Source organism: Pituophis catenifer, unplaced genomic scaffold (assembly GCF_029215685.1).
Source record: "Pituophis catenifer annectens isolate HBS135680 unplaced genomic scaffold, rPitCat1.0.hap2 SCAF_7, whole genome shotgun sequence".
In the NCBI taxonomy this organism is placed as follows: Eukaryota; Metazoa; Chordata; class Lepidosauria; order Squamata; family Colubridae; genus Pituophis; species Pituophis catenifer.
Window position 1 is genome coordinate 13,911,468 of NW_027256887.1, and position 9,033 is coordinate 13,920,500.

Sequence of the window (9,033 nt, forward strand, 5' to 3'; positions counted from 1 at the left end):
AAGACACACCCACAAAACAGACAGGTAATCTTCAGTCTTAAAACACAAATATCTTTGTCAGATATTTGGTTCCTATATGCACTACATGTTTTTTAAAAATGCAGATATTGTTGCTTTACAGGAAATTAAGGAAATTAACTGTTCCTTCTCTGAACAGCATTTAATTTGAATTTCAAATTGTTGAGAATATTGATGGGCATACTGGATACATACAGTTCAATTCTAAATATGGAATTTTGACTGGAAATAAATCCCATTAAATTCAGTAAGACTTGAAGGAAAATAAACATATTTAACATTGTCTGAATCTTGCTCTTCATTTTTTTTTAATTTAGCGAACAGAGAGAAAAAAAGGGCGAGATAGCAACAAAAACAAATCATGTCTCCAAATGCATTACAACTTGTTGAATATATCTGTTGTCTCATTAAATATATGTGTGAACTTACTTTCTCCATTAAGGCAAGGAACTTGGAAGCAAAAGTCCCATTGAAATCAAAAGAAGAAGAAAAATCCTATGCATATGTTTCATTAATTTCACTTTGAGTTAAGGTGATTAATGTACTTTGAACAGTCGTCTAAGAGTAGTTCTGCTTATTTTGGAAATAGAATTGGAATACCTATTTATAATGGACTTGCATTGGTTTTATCACAGTAATAGCATCATCTATTCAACTTGGCCATCCTAATATTGGAGTCCTAGTTAGTGCATAGATAGGAACTCACCAAATAGATTACAATACTGAGAAACTAAATATATATCTTGAAAGAAGGTAAGCTAATTCTGTCTTACTGCCAAGAAAACACCGAGCTAAGTGATAGAATCATGATATGCAGTACTCTTGTACTGCAATAATATTCAATTGACTTTATAATTTTTTTTTAAATGATAGTTATTAATGATTTGCAGCTGAACCACTTCTGAACTGGAGAAGAATGTCCTATGCTGCAGCCATAAACTCACTTATCTCTATAGCACATCTTTTAATTTCTTTGTACAACTTCTTTCTGAGTAAGAGCATCTGAAAACCAGATCTACTGGCAATCCACTCCTTTCCTCAAATGTTTAAATGGATATGGGCACCCCACATAAACAATTAGAAAATTTTACATCAGTTACAATAGACATTTGGTTTTAAAAGAAAATATTGCATGCAAATAAATGTAATGTAAATTTCCACTTAAAACAGCAAGTCCAGAAAAATGAAAGCTTTAACTCTGTTTTCCTGTTTCAATCGATTTCTGGCCTTCCAAGAGTTGTTATTAGCTAAAATTTATGCAAACAGAAGAGTCCAGTAATCCAGCCCACATCCTCAATTCCTTCGGCTTCTGTGTTCTCAAACCTCTATAGTTCACAGCCTATTCTTCCAGCAGATGCTATGGCAAAGCTTGCAACAATTCTGTATTTCTAAAGACAACTCCTTATCAGAGTCCCTAAAACTCAACTTTAAAGAGGGGGAAAGGATAAATTACAGTGAAATTGCTTCCTGCTTTCAGATTATGAACCCTGAATCACTTACCTTCTAGACACATTCATTTCTTTCTTGATGGCTCTTGTGCCTTTTTCCTCAAAGCCAAGGGCCTATTAATCGGTGAAATTAGTAGCAAAAAAAGCTGTTTTGTGCAACTAAACAGGATGAAATGCCAGGAAATGCCATGGATCTGTGGCAGGTCCTGATCACACTCGTGTTCTCTTTCCTTACTGGCTATTCAGTCTTTATAAACAGAAGCCGCTAAATCTATCCTTTTCCAAAAGCGGAATAGTGGAAAAAGTTCTCCCTACTTATATCATGTGTGACTTCAAAAGGAACAGAGCAGGAGGGTGGGGATGGGGGCAGAATAACGGAGGCAAGCTTGACTGAAGCAGACACCATTCTGTTTCAAAACTTAACGAAAAGATATTTGGAATACTGGTTTGTTGTTTTTTTTTGTCAATACAAGCATTTGCATTTCTAGATTTGAAAAAGCAAACCATTCCTGTTTATCTCAAGGACTCCCGGAGGAAGTCCTAGGTGGGAGGTTTCCATCCCATAAATTACTTAGTTTTAAATTAATACCCAGCAAGAACACCAAGAATACACTTCACCCTCACTTTTGGGATTTCACCAGTGTTGCATCTGGATGAAAGAAAATATATGCACCATAGAATATAAAGATAGTATTACAGCCCAAATCTCCAATATTATTTTTTCCTGAGGTATTATGTGAAATTACCGGTACCTGCATTACTTGGAAGTGGGGTGGGGGGGGAGAGTAGGAGTCTGATAGCATCTTTTCCAACTCACAGATTTTATTAAATATACGCTTGTGGTTTTTAATGATAGTTAGTCAGAAAAGATACTACTTGGTACCATATTCCTGACATTTTACCACCATCACCAGTGGTGGGTTTCAAAATTTTTTACTACTGGTTCTGTGGGTGTGGCTTGGTGGGCATGGCATGGCCTGGTGGGCGTGGCAAGGGAAGGATACTGTAAAATCTCCATTCCCTCCCCACTCCAGGGGAAGTTACTGCAAAATCCCCATTTCCTCCTGATCAGCTGGGACTCAGGACGCAGAGAATAGATGGGGGCGGGGCCAGTCAGAGGTGGTATTTATTGGTTCTCCGAACTACTCAAAATTCCCGCTACCGGTTCTCCAGAACTGGTTAGAACCTTCTGAAACCCACCTCTGCATCAATCAATGTTACTCTCCTCCTAAACTGGAAATAGGCAGATTTATAAAGTAAGGTGAGTTCTAGCCCCACTTTAAGCACAAAACCAGCTGTGTAATCTTGGGCCAGTCCCTTTCTCTCATCCCTAGGAAGGAAGTAATGGCAAACTATTCCTGGAAAACCTTGCCAAGAAAACTGCAGGGACTTGTCCAGGGAGTCTCCAAGAATCAGGCAAAGTTGAACGGAAGAGACAAATATAAAAATAATACAAACTATAACTATGTACATATTGAGCTGGGTGCCGCAATTATAACATGCTTTAGGAGTCCAAGATAGTATATAAAATTGCCTAGCTGCTCCAACTGACTATTTTCTATTAGGAACCCAAAGAATGGCATGATAAATACCATGTTTCCCTGAAAATAAGACCCTGTCTTATATTTTTTTGAACCCTGAAATAAGCCTTATTGCCATGCGCTCAAAAGCCTGATTGGGCTTATTATCAGGGGATGTCTTATTTTGGGGGAAACAGGGTATTAGCAATGAATATTGTTAATCTAATTCATCCATTCAAATATTTCCAGAAAGAAAAACGAATCTGTATTTTGAATTTTCTTTTTCTGATAGAAATATGTTCCTTTCCAAATGAACTGCATGTTACTTCGTTTATCATATATTGGAAGAGAACACATTTGTTTTTATAATCAAACCCTGTATTTCTTAGCTAGTATTCTGTTGGGGCCCAGATGGGTGAGGCACCAGAGGCATAAACCTATCATGTGCAGAAGATTTTTGAAATGAAGACTGACAATGGCCTATCTTACAGTTGTATATGCCTGCTAAGTTCTTCATAAATCATCTGGTGGTGGCCCAATCACATTTTGAAAATATAGAATTTTTTGAAACAAATTGCCAAGCAAAAATATACATATATATATATATATATATATATATATATATATATATATATATATATATATATATATATATATATATAATATATATATGTGTGTGTGTGTGTGTGTGTGTGTGTGTGTGTGTGTGTGTGTGTGTTCTGCTCTAGCTAACACTAACATTGCAATTAGAACAAACACAGAAGTGTAGGCTATGGTGATGTTAAAAACAAATTTAACTCTGGTGCAGAGGATATTTGATTTGACACTTTCTAGAGGAAAGACAAGGTCGTTTCAGTTTAAGGTGTTAGCCAGCCATGGAAAATTTCATCAGTGTTTCTGCACCTCTTTGTTGACAAGAGGAGTCATTCTGAGGGCAGTTAAGAAACGTTGGGAGGGGACTCCAAGATGAAACTAATATACAATTCATGAAAGTATCTAGGCACGGATTGTGCTTAATGGCCATATATATGCTAGAACACAATGCATCCCAGCTTCAATGATTCAGAATGATATATTGCTCTCTCATAACAGGCATTAAGCTAAATAATGGGCTGCTCTTGTGATTATTTTTTTAAAAAATAATTTTTATTGGTTTTTCTTTAAAAAACACAAAAACGAAACAAAAAGGAAAAAAGTTTCCATTTTACAATTCCTTATCAGTGTATAATCACAATTTGTATTTTCCCTCCTTCATATTCACCTATTTGTAATTGTGGTTCCCTTATTTCTTACATATTTTCTATACTTATACATTTCTATATGTATTACTTTACATACATTGTGTATGTGAGATGTAAATGCCTCATTCCCTAATGTGTAAATAATGTATATATGGGACATCGGGGGTTAACTTATTCTTTGGTTCCTAATGTATTCATAATTCACCACTCCCATTCTTGGCTCCACCCCTTGTATATATAAGGAGCCACCTTCACCATTTTGCTTGCTTCTATCTGTGAATATTCAGTGAATATAGAATGCCTGTTATAATTAAAGAGAAATATATTTAAACCTCTAACTCTTATTATCATTATTGAGTCTGATCCTGAAAATATTGCAACAAGCTGGTAGCAGAGGATGGTTAATTGACTCAATAAATACTTAAAGATGTCTAAGAAAGATAGGCCCAACACCAGGGCCTACAGCAAAGAAATAGAAACTGAACAAGAAATAATCAACGAATCCACAAACGCGATTTCGAGAGAATCCGAAGAATACACCACTGAAGAAGAAGAACTAATAAATGAAAATAATGACCAGGAGGAAATCGAAATAGAAAATAACGAACTCAGGTCAGAGATATTAAAACTATTAAAAAGTCAGAAGAATGATGAAAGCCTCATCGCGAATCTCCAAGAAATGCTGAAAAACAGCGGAGCAGCGAGAGAGAAAAACATTGCTAAAGAGAAACCCAAAGACCAAAAAACTGTGAGTGATATGACTACAGAGAAAGTCGTTATGAAAAAGAAAAGATGTGATCCCGCGCGAAATTTTGAATGGCAGCCATCTTGGTTCCAACAAGCCTCCAAAGTGAGCGAAGCAGAGCCAATCAAAATGCCCAGTTCAAAATTTCTGGCGCGAAAAACGTTATCAGACAACGAAAGCGAAAAGGAAGATTCAAACTCTTCAGAAGAACCAGAATCAGAAAGCGAAGACGACTTAACGAAATCCCAAGTAAAGTCAGCAATGAAGACGCTTTTTGCTGCATTTGGGCCAAAATTAAAAATTTCCAAAGCGACAACGAAGAAGCTAGAGAACAAGCCGATAACTCAAGACCTGCACGCTCCCATCCTGACTTCGAGAGCGACGACGCCCGAGCCCAGAGAGCCATGTCGATTCCGCCCTACACCGCAGACCGGATCAAGTATCAACGCACACAAAAGAAAGAAAAGAGCAGTCGCCGCCATCAAAACTCCTAAAACCGAGCCAGAGGCCGACTCGTCTGAAGAGGAGCGGAGCGAGCGAGCTGCAATGGAGAGAACCTTCCACGACGACGCCAAAGAAGAAATGAGCAACGCGCATGTGCGAAACTACGTAGACGGTCCGGAAAGACTTGAACTGGCCAGAGAACCGCGCAGACTCGTTGCGAGCATCCCCATGCCGTTTTGCAATTTCCTGCACTTGCGAGACCACGGACTACCTCAGGTTGTAAGTAATGGACAAAATAATGTGGGAAACTTACCCAGTGACTTCCCAAAACTTAGAGTTGATGGCATTAATTTGCAAGAATGGTATCAACAGCTCCAGGTTGTCTTTATGAAAGAAAATTTACTATTCTTTATCACTAGTCCTCCAAGAAGACCTTGGACTTTAAAAATAGATTGTTTACATCATAGAGCATTTTTCTTAATAATATCTAGCGTGTCTCCTGCAATGTATCATAGCATCAAACCAAACCTAACTGTTTCAGAAATAATTCAATGCATGTTTAATCTGTTTCACAGCGATAGTGTAGCTACCACTACAAGAATGTCTAAGGATTTCTTTTCTTCCAGAGTAAAACCAGGGGTTTCCATAAGTGAGCATTTGATATCTCTAAACAAAATAAGAGCTGAGCTGCATTTGAGGGGGGAAGTGATTTCAGATCAAACAATGAAAAGTGTTATTATCAATTCACTTGATTCATCATGGGATAGTTTTATGTCACACTTAGACACCATCAATCTAGGATATTTATCCATAGAAAGTCTATCTAACAAATTGATAGCAGAAGACAATTCAAGAAAAAATCGTTCCAGCAATCACACAGAACACAAATCTTTTAGAAAAGTAGCTTTCCAGGAAAAATACAATGAAGCTTTTAAATGCCATAATTGTGGGTCCAGGGAACACAATAGAAGAGACTGTCCCAAAATCCCAAAGGAAAGACATAGGTCAGAGTATAGGAGCAAATACAATTATAGACAGTCTTCCACAGATAGACATAAATATAGAAGCCCGCCAAATTACAGAGATAGTAGAGGGGGTAGAGAAAATTCAAAAGAGAGAAAATCTGGTTCACTGAATGGACTAAATAAACAAGACAGCACTAAAACACAACAAAATGAGAACAATAATTGGCTTATTGATTCTGGGGCAACCAACCACACCACTAATAACAAAAATATATTGTCTTCATTTACAGAAGATAAATTTGTAATAAAGGTAGCTAATCAAGAAAAGGTTCAAGTATTAGGCAGAGGAAATGTGACCTTGCCTGGCCTAGGAAAAATAGAGGGGGTATTGTTAATTCCAGAAATACCTCATAACATACTAAGTGCCATAAAACTAAGCAGAGATTCTGACATCAATATAGTTTTCTCAAAGGGGAAAGCAACTTTAGAGAAGGACAAAACAAATGTAGGCACTGTGATGATTAAAGGAGGCCTACCCTATCTAATAACAAAAGAAAGATGGTTACATAACATTGATTCAAATATGGAAGATTGTATTGAGGCAGATGATGAAAATGTTAGTAACAGTGACAATGATGAATGTAAAATATCTCATGATCACGCAAATACACACAATGAGAAGAAACCAAGAATAGGTAAACCAATTCATGATGAGTGTGCTCACATCTTGCATAGGAAGTTAGGACATGCAAGTTTTCCTGTAGTACAAAAAATGACTGAACACGCAGAAGGTGTCAAAATAAAAAATTGTGAAAATTATTTGGAATGCTCAGTATGTAAATCCACTAAACTAAAAACTAGTCCCAGACCAAAAAAATCCAACAGATCAACTAACAAAATTTTTGACTTAGTACATATGGACCTAGTTGGTCCATTAACTCCATCAATCACTTATAGAAAACGTTACTTCCTAACAATAGTAGACGATTACAGTCGCTATGGTTTTGTTTACACATTAAAACACAAGGATGAAACCTTTCAGAAATTTAAGGAATTCTACAAACGCATAGAAACACAACATAATATCAGAATAAAACAAATTATGACAGATAGGGGATGTGAATTCATGTCTAAAGAATTCTCCCAATGGTTAAAGGATAGAGGAATGCTACATTTCACGTCTAGTCCATTTTCTGCGTTCCAAAACGGGATTGCAGAGAGAAAGAATTCCACACTACAAACCATGATTAGGTGCACATTAGAGGATGCTGGTTTAGGCAAACAATTTTGGTCAGAGGCCTTACATTATTCAAATTACACTCAAAATAGAACCTGGTCCAGTATTGTGAATAAAACACCATATGAGGTGATGTATAATAGGAAACCCAAATTAGCACACATGCACATATTTGGAGTCACTGCAGACGTACACATACCTAAGCAGTTGAGAAGAAAGGGAGAAAACGTATCCAGAAGATTAAGATTTATGGGATATGAAACTGGCACCAAAGGGTACAGATTCATTGATAATAATAACAAATTTATAGTCTCCAGAACAGCTGTGTTCCATGAACAGGCCAATTGGTCTAAATTACATCTTAATGAAATATTTCCAAATAAATGCAAAGATACAAAATCTTGTGAGGAAGGGACAATAGAAAATCAAAATATCAACAAAAATAAAAACAAAACCAAAACTTGGACAAATAGTCAGCACAAAATAAAGACAGACACATTAACAAAAAAGGAAGCAAGATATTTGCATGATAACCATAGCAAACCCGAAAGAGCTATTAGAAACAATAGAAATCAAGTACCAAATAAATACAGAGATTACATAATGCATATGGATGGTGAACAAATGACACCTAATACATATGAGGAAGTATTAAAACTCCCTCGTGAAGAAAAGGAAAAATGGGAACTAGCTATGAAAAAAGAGATGGAAAGTTTGCAAGGATTAAATGTGTTTACACCTGCGATTGCACCTAAAGATAAAACGATTATAGGTACCAGGTGGATTTATAAAATTAAGAATCTAGAAGGAGGCAATACTCTATACAAAGCTAGATTGGTTGCACAAGGTTATGCACAAAAATATCCGGAGGACTACACTGACACATACTCCCCCACAGTGAGAACAGAGAGTGTTAAAACAGCTCTAGTAGTGGCATCTGCACTCAATCTTGATGTATTTCAATATGACATACAGACTGCGTATTTACACGCAAAACTAGATAAGGAAATATATGTAAGAGCACCACACAGTCAATACACTAATAAGAATGAAATTTGGCTATTGAACAAGAGTCTATACGGATTAAAGCAATCTGGCAAAAGATGGTACGATTGCTTGGTAAAAGTACTTAAGACCATGGATTTCAACGCTACCACTGCTGATAACTGTTTCTTTGTAAAAAAGAGTGATGATCATATTGAATTTGTATTAATTTATGTAGATGATATTTTATATATAGGAAAACACAAGGAGAGAAGAGAAACCTTTGTAAATAAGCTAAACGAACATTTCTCGTTGAAATCTCTAGGTAAAGTAAACAAATACCTTGGTGTACAAATTAACAAAACTAGAAGGGGATTCAAACTTACTCAGAAAGATAAAATCATTGAACTTCTGAACAAATGCAATTTAAA